The sequence below is a fragment of the Vicia villosa genome, linkage group LG6, assembly GCF_029867415.1.
Source record: "Vicia villosa cultivar HV-30 ecotype Madison, WI linkage group LG6, Vvil1.0, whole genome shotgun sequence".
In the NCBI taxonomy this organism is placed as follows: domain Eukaryota; kingdom Viridiplantae; phylum Streptophyta; class Magnoliopsida; order Fabales; family Fabaceae; genus Vicia; species Vicia villosa.
In genome coordinates this window covers 56798143-56811093 of record NC_081185.1, presented here as the reverse complement: position 1 = coordinate 56811093, position 12951 = coordinate 56798143, and the positions used below count along the sequence as shown (strand labels likewise).

Genomic DNA, 12951 nt, shown 5'->3' with positions numbered 1-12951 from the left:
CTTCGAGAGATTATTCCATGAACAATTTTACATGGGTCAAACCAAGATAAGTCTGAAAGAATTGGCTAGCATCAAGAGGAAGTTCACGGAATCTATAGATGATTACTTAAACAGGTTCCGTTTGTTGAAGTCAAGATGCTTCACGACTGTCCCAGAGCACGAATTAGTTGAAATGGCTGCAGGTGGCCTAGATTATTCAATTCGAAAGAAACTGAATACTCAATACCTAAGAGATATGGCCCAATTGGCAGACAGGGTTCGACAAGTCGAACGATTAAAAGCAGAAAAGGCCAGAGCAAGTAAAAGTTATAAGAAGGAGAGAGTAGCATACGTCGAAGCAGACGACGTTGATGGCGAACCTTTTGAAGATTCATACGGTATGGAAGAGGTCGAAATAGATCTTGCTGAGTTAAAAGAGGCGCCACCTTATTCTTGCAAATTGCTCACCCCTTCTAATGGAAAAAATCCAGTAGAGAATGATAAAGGCGATATATTTCCTAAGAAAACTTATACATTTGATGTCACTAAATGTGACAAAATAGTTGATTTATTAGTAAAAGATGGCCAGATAATAGTACCTCCCAATTCAAAAATTCCTCCGTTAGAACAACGGAAGAAGCGAGGTTTTTGCAAATATCACGGTTTTTTAGGCCATAAAACTTCACAATGTTTTCTTTTCAGGGATTTAATTCAGAATGCTATCAAGGATGGACGTCTGAAATTTGCTGACAAAACCAAGAACCATATGAAGGTTGACACAGATCCTTTGAGTGTGGCTGACACTAACTTGTGTGAACCATTTGACGTCAACATGGTGGAAGTATCTGAAACTCAAGGACTTCGTCCCAACTTGTATGGGTTCGATATCAGGACCCCATCAAGGAGGCCTGACAGCCCACATCCTAGAGCTCGAAGGGTCACATTCAAAGTTCCTACCGACATACCCAAGGATAGATGGATGCAAGCTGGTGCCAGAACCAACAAATGGCGAAGTTGGGATCAAGGAGGAAGAATTGCAATGGCATATAGGAAGCAATTCCAGACTTCCAATCGAGAGATGTACAGGTTGGAGAACTACAAAGGCAAAAATCCTATGTCCAGATCACAATGGAGAAGGCACCAGAGGATGAAGAATGTAACGCCTATATTTAATTAAATATTTCAATTAAATATTATCGAATATTATTTCTTCTTAATTGTTGATTATGTTGAATATGCGGTGTAAGTTGTTAAATTGATAGTCTGGTAAGATTAGCCGAGAAATTAATATTAGATCTAGTATTAATTTTAGTAGAACTTATTAAAATAAATAAAAGTGGGTGTAGTAGTAGAAATAGGTGTATTATTTAGTGAACCCAATATGAATTTAGAAACTCATTATTTAAGTGGCCCGTAGAAAGAGTTAGTGGGAAGTAGTGGTAAACAAAACAAAATAACTCAGTACCCTAGCAGAGAAAATTCACGTAGAAACTGAAGAGCAGAAAGAGGAACCGAGGGTCTGAAGGCTAGTTTCAACCAGGAGAAAAACACCAGGTAAAATCAATTGATTTCCATGGAATTAGTATAAAAAAAAAAACTAGAAAATTAATATTAGTTTATCAATTGCAGAATTAGGGTCCTGTTAGATCCGCGAAATTCGACCGAGTGGAGTGTTTAGAGCTCTCTTCAATCCAATCAGGTAAGGGTGGGGTTTGATTATTATAATAGATTGTATGATGGTTTTTAGATGGGATTCTGGGTTGTATAATATTTGCTTATGTGTTCATGAAATTATTGTTGATTGCTGCGTTTTTTTGTGTTAAATTGAAATTGATTTTCTGGGTTTGATACTGAGTTGCATCGATGGAACAAAATATAGTTTAAGTGGCTGAGTTGTGTTTGGTTGAATCCTAATGGGTAAGGTGAAATTCAAGACTGTTAAGGGATATCCAAACGAGGCCTAGCTATAGGTGGGACCGGTTGTGTTGCTTCTTGGTTTTACTGTGTGGTCATTTCGTGAAAACATATATATATTCTATTACTTGAATCATTGGAATGGAGACTTGTTTCTAATGCATTAATAGTAGCAGGTATGTATAATGATATAATATATAAATAGTATATAGTATGAATATTTGAATGAAAACTTAGTTTTAATATATATTTATAATTGAACTAGAAGACTACTAGTAGATGGATTTGATAGTATTATAATAATAGTTGATTTAATGAGTATTAGTTGATTTAATATAATATGACATAATGAGAAATTAAATATACTAGTAGAAAAGTGGTACCAGTAGTATATAGAAACTAGTTAATTTATAATTTAGTAGAAACATGAAATAGTGATAGCAGGTCAATAATAGATACTGATATATGTAATAATAGAGTGGAAATTTTGTTCACAGTATAATTTTGAACACAGGGATATTATTATATTAGTATAATAAAATTTGTAGGAGCTAGTTAATAATTACTCGGAAACGAACCGAAATTTACGAGGTAGTTCGTGTATACGAGTAGATACGTGAATTGTGTTTATCATGTTAAATTTAAATTGAATGCGTGGACTCGCAGGTACAGTCGATTAAGTTGAATTGTCCCGGATTCGGACAAATTTTTGTTGTAGGCTTAAATAGCCAAAGTTGAATGTTGTTTAAGTTGCGGTTCAAGTTGCTGATTTTGTTGTTGGTGTTCGAGTTGTGTTGTGCTGTTGTTGACTGAATATCATTCATAAGTCGCATACATTCGCATTGATTAAGTTGGCCGAGATTGGCACCCGTTTAAGTTGGCCGTAATGGAAATCTGATTAAGTTGAAATGCCCTAATAATCTGGCATAATGTTTAAGTTGGGAGTTTTACTCCAAATGGTACCACATGCATTTGCATCAGTTGGAGTCGCATTTGAATCATGTCGATGAAGTTGTTTACGTTGAATATTGAATGGTTGTGTGGTGAATGTTGTGAAGTTGTGAATATTGTATGATTCGAATCTAATTTATTAATTATCATACTTTTGTTTATAATTTTTGATATCTCACCCCTTCTGTTTGAATGTTACTCTCTGTTGGTAACATGCAGGTAATCAAGGAGAGTAGCCGTTATCGTTTAGTTCGTGAGGGTTTCATTGCTCTGATACGTAGCACTCGGGGATAATGAACGCTTGAATGATTTCTTTTGCTGTTTCAGTTGTTTTATTTTAAAAGAATTGTTTTGATTATGTTGTTTATCTTGAAAGATGCTAAGACGGTTTTAAGTTTTCGTTAATGTTGGAATTATGTTGAATAATCCGCTGCGTGGTTTTTTTTTAATTGAAAGTTGTTTGAGTTGAGACTATACCAGGTGTGAATTTATCCTTATAGGTGTTATGTATCTCTTTTTTGCAAATGTGCAATTGAGTTTTGTGTTTAGGTGGAATGTGATATCCCAATGATTGTTGAATTTTGAAATTACTCTGATTATTTTATCGTAAACGTTGGGTAGAATTTGGGGTGTTACATTTAGTGGTATCAGAGCAGGTCGGTCTGTCCGGCCAGTTGTCAAGTCGTAGTTAGTTAACGATCGAGTATTGTTAATTACTTTATCTGACTGTTGTTTACGTGCAGTGCTTAGTTGAGATGGCTGGTAGAAACGATGCCGCGATTGCTGCTGCTTTGGAGGCTGTGGCTCAAGTTTTGGCAAATCAACCAAATGCCGATGAGAATACTGGATCTCGTAGTTTGGCTACCTTCCAGAGGGAGAATCCGCCGGTCTTCAAAGGAAAGCATGACCCTGATGGCGCATTGGAATGGTTGAAGGAGATTGAGAGGATCTTCCGTGTGATGGATTGCACTCCAGCGCAAAAGGTTCGTTATGGTACTCACATGCTAGCAGTCGAAGCTGATGATTGGTGGCTAGAGACTCGCCAGAGATTGGAGGCGGCATGTGAAGAGATCACTTGGGATGTGTTCCGCAGGGAATTTCTGAGAAAGTATTATCCTGAAGATGTTCGGGGTAAGAAAGAGATTGAGTTTCTTGAGCTCAAACAGGGGAATATGTCAGTGACTGAATATGCTGCAAAGTTCACTGAGTTGGCTAAGTTCTACCCGTATTATGATGGAGCAGGTGCTGAGTTTTCGAAGTGCATCAAGTTTGAGAACGGATTGCGCTCTGAGATCAAGAAAGCTGTTGGGTATCAGAAGATTCGTATCTTTCCTAATTTGGTTGATAGTTGCAGGATCTTTGAAGAAGATAACAATGCTCATTACAAGGTTGTTACTGACAGGAGAGGCAAGAATCAACAGAACCGTGGCAAACCATATGATGCTCCAGCTGGTAAAGGTAAACAGAGATTTACGCAGGGTCAGAGATCTAGTGGGGGAGGTGCTCCTCCTAATGTAGTTTGTTTCAATTGCGGGAAACCTGGACATAAGAGTACTGCGTGTAACATTGAGGTGAAGAAATGTTTTCGTTGTGGTAAGATGGGACACGCTATGTCAGATTGTAAGCATAAGGAAATGGTTTGTTTTAACTGCGGTGAAGAAGGACACATTGGAAGTCAGTGTTCGAAACCAAAGAAGGCACAAGCTGGTGGAAGAGTGTTTGCTTTGGCTGGAACTCAGACACCGAATGAGGACAGACTTATCAGAGGTACATGTTTCATAAATAGTACTCCTTTAATCACTATTATTGATACTGGTGCTACTCATTGTTTTATTGCTGCTGATTGCGTTAAAAGATTGGGTCTTGTGTTATCTTCTATGAATGGTGAGATGGTAGTTGAGATTCCAGCTAAAGGATCAGTGACTACTTCTCTAGTATGTTTGAAGTGTCCTTTGTCGATATTCGATAGGAACTTCGTTGTTGATTTAGTTTGTTTGCCGTTAAGTGGGTTGGATGTAATTTTAGGGATGAACTGGTTAGAGTATAACTGTGTTCATATTAATTGTTATAACAAGACTGTGAGGTTTTCAACTGTTGAAGAGGAAGAAGCTGGGTTGGTGTCGCCTAAGCAGTTGCGACAGTTGTTGAAGGAAGAAGCTGAGATGTTCTCATTAATGGCAACATTGTCAATTGAGAATCAAGCTATAATTGATGAGTTGCAGGTGGTGCGTGAGTTTCCTGAAGTTTTCCCTGATGAGATTCCTGATGTACCTCCAGAAAGAGAAGTTGAATTTGCAATTGATCTTGTACCTGGTACCAGACCTGTTTCTATGGCACCATACAGAATGTCTGCATCCGAATTGGCTGAATTAAAGAAGCAACTGGAGGAATTACTTGAGAAGAAGTTTGTCAGACCAAGTGTATCACCGTGGGGAGCTCCAGTGCTGTTGGTAAAGAAGAAAGATGGAAGTATGAGGCTCTGTGTTGATTACAGACAGCTAAATAAAGTAACGATTAAGAACAGGTATCCGCTACCAAGAATAGATGATTTGATGGACCAATTGGTAGGTGCCAGTGTATTTAGCAAGATTGATCTAAGATCGGGTTATCATCAGATTAAAGTAAGAGATGAAGATATTCAGAAGACGGCATTCAGAACGAGGTATGGACACTATGAATATTCTGTGATGCCATTCGGTGTTACTAACGCACCGGGAGTATTCATGGAGTATATGAACCGTATCTTCCGAGAATATTTGGATCAGTTTGTCGTAGTGTTCATAGACGACATCTTGATATATTCTAAGTCAGAAGAAGAGCATGTGGATCATTTGAGGACGGTGTTGCAAGTGCTGAAAGGAAGAAAGTTGTATGCAAAGCTGTCCAAGTGTGAATTCTGGTTGAAAGAAGTCAGTTTTCTTGGTCATGTCATATCTGGTAGTGGCATTGCTGTAGATCCATCTAAGGTAGATGCTGTGTTGCAATGGGAATCTCCAAAGTCAGCTACTGAGATTAGAAGTTTCTTGGGTTTAGCCGGTTACTACAGACGGTTTATCGAAGGGTTCTCTAAGTTGGCACTTCCGTTGACCAAGTTGACTTGTAAAGGTAGAGCTTTTGTGTGGGATACACAATGCGAAGAGAGCTTTGTAGAATTGAAGAAGAGATTGACGATGGCTCCGGTTTTGACGTTACCTAATCCGGGAGAACCTTTTGTAGTATATTGTGATGCTTCTCTCATGGGTTTAGGTGGTGTGCTTATGCAGAATGATAAGGTTATTGCTTATGCGTCGAGGCAGTTGAGAATTCATGAAAAGAACTACCCTACGCATGATTTGGAGCTTGCTGCAGTTGTGTTTGTGCTAAAAATTTGGAGACATCATCTTTATGGTTCTAGATTTGAAGTTTATAGTGACCATAAGAGTCTAAAGTATCTATTTGATCAGAGAGAGCTGAATATGAGGCAGCGAAGGTGGTTAGAATTGCTGAAAGATTATGATTTTAGTTTGAATTATCATCCAGGTAAAGCTAATGTTGTGGCTGATGCTTTAAGCCGAAAGACCTTGCATATGTCAACTATGATGGTTAAGGAGTTGGAATTGATTGAGCAGTTCCGAGATATGAGTTTAGTTTGTGAAGTAACACCGCAAAGTATTAAGTTGGGGATGCTTAAGGTTAATAATGATTTTCTGGATAATATCAAGGAGGCTCAGAAGTTGGATGTGAAGCTAGTGGACATCATGGCTGGTTGTGGCCAATCAGAGAAAAGTGACTTTAAGATAGATATGCATGGTGTGTTAAGACTGCAGGATCGAATTTGTATTCCTGAGGATGATGATATGAGGAGAATGATTCTAGAAGAAGGTCACAGGAGTAACTTGAGTATCCATCCTGGAGCTACTAAAATGTATCAGGATTTAAAGAAGATATTTTGGTGGCCAGGAATGAAGGAAGATGTGGCACGGTTTGTGTATGCGTGTTTGACTTGTCAAAAATCGAAAGTTGAACACCAGAAGCCTGCGGGGTTGATGCAGCCTTTAGAAATTCCAGAATGGAAATGGGATAGCATTTCGATGGATTTCGTGACGGGGTTACCTAATACTGCAAGAGGATATGATTCGATATGGGTGATTGTTGATAGGCTTACAAAGTCAGCTCATTTTATACCTATTAACATCACATATCCAGTTGCAAAGTTGGCAGAGATCTACACCAGAGTGATTGTGAAGTTGCATGGCGTTCCTCTGTGTATTGTGTCAGATAGAGATCCGAGATTTACTTCTGATTTTTGGAAGAGTTTGCAAGAAAGTTTGGGTTCTAAGTTGAGATTGAGTTCGGCGTATCATCCGCAGACAGATGGTCAGACAGAGAGGACTATTCAATCGTTGGAGGATTTGTTGAGAGCATGTGTTCTCGAGCAAGGAGGTTCGTGGGATACCTATCTTCCATTGATCGAATTTACTTATAATAATAGTCACCATTCTAGTATTGGAATGGCTCCTTTTGAAGCGTTGTATGGTCGGAGGTGTAGGACTCCGTTATGTTGGCATGAATCTGGAGAAAGTGTAGTACTTGGACCAGAGATTGTTCGAGAAACTACGGAGAAAGTGAAGTTAATTCGAGAAAAGATGAAAGTTTCCCAGAGTAGACAGAAGAGCTATCATGACAAAAGAAGGAAGGATTTGGAATTTCAAGCTGGTGACCATGTGTTTTTGAGAGTCACACCCGTGACTGGTGTGGGGAGAGCCTTGAAGTCTAAGAAGCTCACTCCTCGTTTTATCGGTCCCTATCAGATTCTGGACAGAGTGGGAAAAGTTGCCTACCGAGTGGCATTGCCGCCAACTCTTTCTAATTTGCACGATGTGTTTCATGTGTCACAACTCCGAAAGTACATTCAAGATCCGTCTCATGTAGTACAGATGGATGACATACAAGTGCGAGATAATCTCACTGTGGAAACTAAGCCCGTAAGGATCGCGGATCGGGAAATGAAGACTTTGAGAGGAAAAGAGATTTCATTGGTGAAAGTTGTTTGGTTGGGAGCAGCTGGGGAAAGCATAACGTGGGAATTGGAGAGCAAGATGCGAGACTCCTACCCCGAGTTGTTTGAATCAGGTAAATTTTCGAGGACGAAAATCTCTTAAGTGGGGGAGAGTTGTAACGCCTGTATTTAATTAAATATTTCAATTAAATATTATCGAATATTATTTCTTCTTAATTGTTGATTATGTTGAATATGCGGTGTAAGTTGTTAAATTGATAGTCTGGTAAGATTAGCCGAGAAATTAATATTAGATCTAGTATTAATTTTAGTAGAACTTATTAAAATAAATAAAAGTGGGTGTAGTAGTAGAAATAGGTGTATTATTTAGTGAACCCAAAATGAATTTAGAAACCCATTATTTAAGTGGCCCGTAGAAAGAGTTAGTGGGAAGTAGTGGTAAACAAAACAAAATAACTCAGTACCCTAGCAGAGAAAATTCACGTAGAAACTGAAGAGCAGAAAGAGGAACCGAGGGTCTGAAGGCTAGTTTCAACCAGGAGAAAAACACCAGGTAAAATCAATTGATTTCCATGGAATTAGTATAAAAAAAACTAGAAAATTAATATTAGTTTATCAATTGCAGAATTAGGGTCCTGTTAGATCCGCGAAATTCGACCGAGTGGAGTGTTTAGAGCTCTCTTCAATCCAATCAGGTAAGGGTGGGGTTTGATTATTATAATAGATTGTATGATGGTTTTTAGATGGGATTCTGGGTTGTATAATATTTGCTTATGTGTTCATGAAATTATTGTTGATTGCTGCGTTTTTTTGTGTTAAATTGAAATTGATTTTCTGGGTTTGATACTGAGTTGCATCGATGGAACAAAATATAGTTTAAGTGGCTGAGTTGTGTTTGGTTGAATCCTAATGGGTAAGGTGAAATTCAAGACTGTTAAGGGATATCCAAACGAGGCCTAGCTATAGGTGGGACCGGTTGTGTTGCTTCTTGGTTTTACTGTGTGGTCATTTCGTGAAAACATATATATATTCTATTACTTGAATCATTGGAATGGAGACTTGTTTCTAATGCATTAATAGTAGCAGGTATGTATAATGATATAATATATAAATAGTATATAGTATGAATATTTGAATGAAAACTTAGTTTTAATATATATTTATAATTGAACTAGAAGACTACTAGTAGATGGATTTGATAGTATTATAATAATAGTTGATTTAATGAGTATTAGTTGATTTAATATAATATGACATAATGAGAAATTAAATATACTAGTAGAAAAGTGGTACCAGTAGTATATAGAAACTAGTTAATTTATAATTTAGTAGAAACATGAAATAGTGATAGCAGGTCAATAATAGATACTGATATATGTAATAATAGAGTGGAAATTTTGTTCACAGTATAATTTTGAACACAGGGATATTATTATATTAGTATAATAAAATTTGTAGGAGCTAGTTAATAATTACTCGGAAACGAACCGAAATTTACGAGGTAGTTCGTGTATACGAGTAGATACGTGAATTGTGTTTATCATGTTAAATTTAAATTGAATGCGTGGACTCGCAGGTACAGTCGATTAAGTTGAATTGTCCCGGATTCGGACAAATTTTTGTTGTAGGCTTAAATAGCCAAAGTTGAATGTTGTTTAAGTTGCGGTTCAAGTTGCTGATTTTGTTGTTGGTGTTCGAGTTGTGTTGTGCTGTTGTTGACTGAATATCATTCATAAGTCGCATACATTCGCATTGATTAAGTTGGCCGAGATTGGCACCCGTTTAAGTTGGCCGTAATGGCAATCTGATTAAGTTGAAATGCCCTAATAATCTGGCATAATGTTTAAGTTGGGAGTTTTACTCCAAATGGTACCACATGCATTTGCATCAGTTGGAGTCGCATTTGAATCATGTCGATGAAGTTGTTTACGTTGAATATTGAATGGTTGTGTGGTGAATGTTGTGAAGTTGTGAATATTGTATGATTCGAATCTAATTTATTAATTATCATACTTTTGTTTATAATTTTTGATATCTCACCCCTTCTGTTTGAATGTTACTCTCTGTTGGTAACATGCAGGTAATCAAGGAGAGTAGCCGTTATCGTTTAGTTCGTGAGGGTTTCATTGCTCTGATACGTAGCACTCGGGGATAATGAACGCTTGAATGATTTCTTTTGCTGTTTCAGTTGTTTTATTTTAAAAGAATTGTTTTGATTATGTTGTTTATCTTGAAAGATGCTAAGACGGTTTTAAGTTTTCGTTAATGTTGGAATTATGTTGAATAATCCGCTGCGTGGTTTTTTTTTAATTGAAAGTTGTTTGAGTTGAGACTATACCAGGTGTGAATTTATCCTTATAGGTGTTATGTATCTCTTTTTTGCAAATGTGCAATTGAGTTTTGTGTTTAGGTGGAATGTGATATCCCAATGATTGTTGAATTTTGAAATTACTCTGATTATTTTATCGTAAACGTTGGGTAGAATTTGGGGTGTTACAAAGAAAGCCCAAAAGGATTACAAACCAAGGGAGACTGGAGAATCAAGTAGCAATCAAATCCCAATGCAGGGGGCAAGGACAAATAAACCTCTAGTGGAGCGTAAGCTGTTCGATTATGAAAATGAGAAAGAAGAAGAAAAAATGCATTCCAGCCCTTGGAAGGAAGAGAATAGGATGAAAAACGATTTCGACTCAGACGGAGTATCGTCGATAAACTTAAATTGCAATGTTGTGTCAGTACTCCCTCATGAGTTTAACCAAGAAACAGAAGTTAAGGATTGTGAGGAAGCTGATGAGGAAGAGATGGCAAGACACAGACCTGTGTGTTATTATGTGCTGAACAATGGGGCAGTCGAAGAGCAGAACGCTTTCTTCGAAAGGCCTGATGAAGGTATGAGGAATCATTTGAAACCACTCTACATAAGAGCCAAGATTGAGAATGTTGGCATTAACAAAGTCTTAGTAGATGGGGGAGCAGCAGTGAACCTAATGCCCCAATACATGTTGAAGAGAATTGGTATGTTCGATACTGATATAAGACCACATAACATGGTTCTGTCCAACTATGAAGGAAAGATAGGGCAAACCTTAGGAGTAATTCAAGTAAATTTAACTGTGGGTTCCGTCACCAGGCCAACGATGTTCATGGTGATACCAGCAAAGGCTAATTACAATCTTTTGCTTGGAAGAGAGTGGATCCATGGAGTGGCGGCTGTGCCTTCGACGATGCATCAAAGACTAACCATTTGGAGAGAAGATGGCATAGTAGAGAACATCGAAGGAGATCAAAGTTACTACATGGCTGAAGTCAATCAGGTCAATAAAACTAGTTTCGACAGGAATCTGGCAAACATAGAACCTTGCCATGCTGTTGAAGATATATACACTCCAAACAGAAATGCTTTATACTATTTGTCTTTACATCCTAATGGATTCCAATGGAATAGAGAGATAATGGACGGTCCAGAAGATATCGTACCAATAGAGCATTATCCAACAATACGGCCAACAGGCTGGGATGACGATGTTGGTCATGTCTGAAGCATCTTTTTTCAAAAAGATTTCGGCTTACATAGCCGAGAACAAAAGAAACACGGCTCTCGAAGCCGAGTTATCACACATGATGCTCAGTACGGTTCAAAGAGAAGCAGAAACGAGGGATTTTGGAATACATCCTACCCCCCAGTTCCTCGAAGATCCAGTTCAAGCCAAAGAAATCTCAGGAGAGGAGATGAGTCAAAGGCTGGATGCAATCTACGACGAAGAGCCTTTGGGATTCGAGAAAGACCCAATGGGGGCGAATATCAAAATGTTAGCCCAAGACCCACTCGAAGAAGTAAATCTCGGAGATGGAGATCAGAGGAGGGTAACATACATCAGTGCAAAACTAGAGCCAACTTTGAAGGCAAAAGTCATCACGTTGTTGAAGGAGAACAAAGATTGCTTCGCATGGGATTACGACGAGATGCTTCGTTTAGGGCGAGATTTGGTCGAATTAAAGTTGCCCATAAAGGAAGGAAAAAAGCCCATCAAGCAAACTCCTAGAAGGTTCGCACCAGAAATTCATTCGAAGATCAAAGCAGAGGTCGAAAGACTTCTACGATGCAAGTTCATCAGAACTACGAGGTATGTCGAATGAATTGCTAATATTGTGCCCGTTATTAAAAAGAACGGTTCATTAAGAGTATGTATAGATTTTCGTGATCTTAATGCAGCAACGCCTAAGGATGAATATCCCATGCCTGTGGCAGAAATATTAGTAGATTCAGCCGCAGGCTTCGAATATCTAAGTATGTTGGATGGATATTCTGGGTATAACCAAATCTTCATTGCAGAAGAAGATGTGTCTAAAACAGCTTTTCGTTGCCCAGGGGCCATAGGCACCTACGAATGGGTTGTAATGCCTTTTGGTTTAAAAAATGCTGGGGCAACTTATCAAAGAGCAATGAATTCTATATTCCATGATTTTATAGAAACTTTCATGCAAGTGTACATAGATGACATTGTGGTGAAATCTGTTTCAGATACCAGTCATCTGGACCATCTGAGCCAATCATTCGAGAGAATGAGAAAACATGGCTTAAAGATGAACCCCTTAAATGTGCTTTCTTTGTGCAGGCTGGAGATTTCCTGGGCTTCGTTGTCCACAAAAAGGGAATAGAAATTAATCAAAATAAAACAAAGGCTATTATGGAAACAAAGCCACTATCCACGAAGAAAGAATTACAGTCTTTACTGGGAAAGATAAACTTCTTGAGAAGATTCATCTCTAACTTGAGTGGACGCACGTAAGCTTTCTCTCCTTTACTTTGACTAAAGCAAGGGAAGTTCGAATGGCGTGCCGAACATCAAGAAGCTTTCGAGAAGATAAAGCAATACTTGATGCATCCACCAATTTTATCTCCCCCAAATGGGAAGAAACACATGCGCCTGTATATTTCAGCGTCAGATAATACAATAGGTAGCATGTTAGCTCAAGAAGATGATAATGGCATCGAAAGAGCCATTTATTACTTAAGTAGAGTACTCAATGATGCAGAGACTAGGTATAGTGCAATAGAAAAACTCTGCCTTTGTCTATATTTCTCTTGTATCAAACTAAAGTATTAT

At 38.1% G+C, this 12951-nt stretch overlaps 2 long non-coding RNA genes across 2 annotated transcripts; both read left to right on the top strand.

Moving 5' to 3' along the window:
* Positions 1–1463: 1463 nt before the first annotated feature.
* Positions 1464–3276, top strand: LOC131611554 (uncharacterized). The gene is made up of 3 exons (XR_009286987.1): positions 1464–1533; positions 1609–1678; positions 3064–3276. It is a non-coding gene; the product is annotated as an uncharacterized LOC131611554 (long non-coding RNA).
* A 5050-nt stretch (positions 3277–8326) lies between these two features.
* LOC131611553 (uncharacterized) lies at positions 8327–10136 on the top strand. Its single transcript, XR_009286986.1, has 3 exons — positions 8327–8396; positions 8469–8538; positions 9924–10136. It is a non-coding gene; the product is annotated as an uncharacterized LOC131611553 (long non-coding RNA).
* Positions 10137–12951: the final 2815 nt, after the last annotated feature.